We start from the raw sequence: 1,496 nt of genomic DNA on the forward strand, positions 1-1,496 counted from the left end.
GGGCCCCGCGCCCGCCGCTGCCACTGCCGCTGCCGTAGAGCCCTCGGGTACCTGTGTTTGCAGTGACCGCCGTCTGCGCCCCTGGCATCTGCTGTGTGACATTCTGCTCCAGTCACCCGCTCCCTCAGCACCATTCCGAACCTCCCACTTCCTGCGCTGCCAGGCCGGCCACCCCCGGGGCACCCTCCCCTCCCTCCGCCCCCCTCNTCCTCTCCATCTTCACTGTGGCGACCTCAGTTTCTCTTTCCATTGTTTCCATGGTGACCTCACTTGCGCCATTGTCCACGAGGAGGCCTCGAGACATGTCCGTCTCCAGGAGCCCGGCTCGGGACCTCCCTGTCTCTCATCGTCGCTGTTGGGGCCACCCCCTCGCCCCTATCGTCCTGCCCCCAGCAGAGCCACCGCCTGCTCTGCGGCCTGGTGTCCTTGTGACCCACCCCCGATGTGGCCGTTGACGTCCCCAGTCTCCCCCATGACTTCATGTGCTCATTCTGTTGCCACTCTTGCCCCAGCTCCCGTCCTGGGGGGAGGGGCTGCCCCTCGGGGCTCCCGGGGAACCTATGCTGGCTGGGGGGCCTCCTGGCTCACCAGCCTGGCCGGGGCCGGCTGTACCCGCCCGCCTCCTCCCTGCCCCAACCAGCTCTTTGGTCCGGGGACCCAGTGGCGGCGATCCCCATCCACCTTCCTCCTCCCTGGGCTGAAGGGGCAGAGGCCGTGGCGCCCGGGAGACGCCCGGGGGCAGGTGCTGACGGCGGAGCTGCGGGCAGCAGCCTCTGGCCCGGTTCTTTCCGCTCCCTCGGTGGTACCCCCTGCCCCCCGCGCTGCACTTGCAGTCCTGTGCCCTGGGCCCTCGGCTCCTGGCAGCCCGGGGCAACAGGAGGGCCAGGGGGGCCCCGGCTGCCCGGTGGCGAACACTCCCTGATGAGATGGACTGCCCAGCGGCCTCCGCCGCCGCCGCCGCCTGCTCCTCCCGCTCCTCCCACTCCTCCTCCTCCTCCTCTTCATCCCGCTGCCTCCTCTCCCCAGGCACCTGGGTCTCCGCCCTCACCAGTGCTGACCGACTTGTGCGGGGCTTGAGTATAACTTGCCAAAATCTTTATTCTTTCGATATTTGCAGATATGTGCCACTGTTTCCAACTTTTCATCAACAAAAAGGCCTTTCCAACTCCTTCCAAATTAGAAGACCAGGTGGTGACACACAGCACCTCTGGACATTCTCCCCTGTGCGGGGCCGGAGGCGGGCCGGGCCTTGGGACTGCTCTCAGATGAGAAGCGGCCGCCGTGCTCCCCACTCCAGAGACCCACAGGATCCTTTGTAACTAACCCCACCCCCAGGGAAGGCTAGGAGCGCTGGAGCCCGCGGCTGGGGGCTGCCGGGGACCCGGCCCGGCTGGACGCGCTGCGCCAGGCTCGCTGCATGGAGAAGAAGGGAGCTCGGCCCCACGCCCGGCGCCGGGCCAGCGCAACAAGGCCCAGAGGGGCGGGGGCGTCCCAGC

General features: G+C 68.0%; 1 protein-coding gene across 1 annotated transcript in view; it reads left to right on the top strand.

Moving 5' to 3' along the window:
• AGAP3 (ArfGAP with GTPase domain, ankyrin repeat and PH domain 3) overlaps nt 1-1,496 on the top strand; it is a 27,614-nt gene that overhangs the window by 5,362 nt on the left and 20,756 nt on the right. The window lies entirely within an intron of this gene.

This window comes from Crocuta crocuta, unplaced genomic scaffold, assembly GCF_008692635.1.
Source record: "Crocuta crocuta isolate KB4526 unplaced genomic scaffold, BGI_CrCroc_1.0 scaffold408, whole genome shotgun sequence".
In the NCBI taxonomy this organism is placed as follows: Eukaryota; Metazoa; Chordata; class Mammalia; order Carnivora; family Hyaenidae; genus Crocuta; species Crocuta crocuta.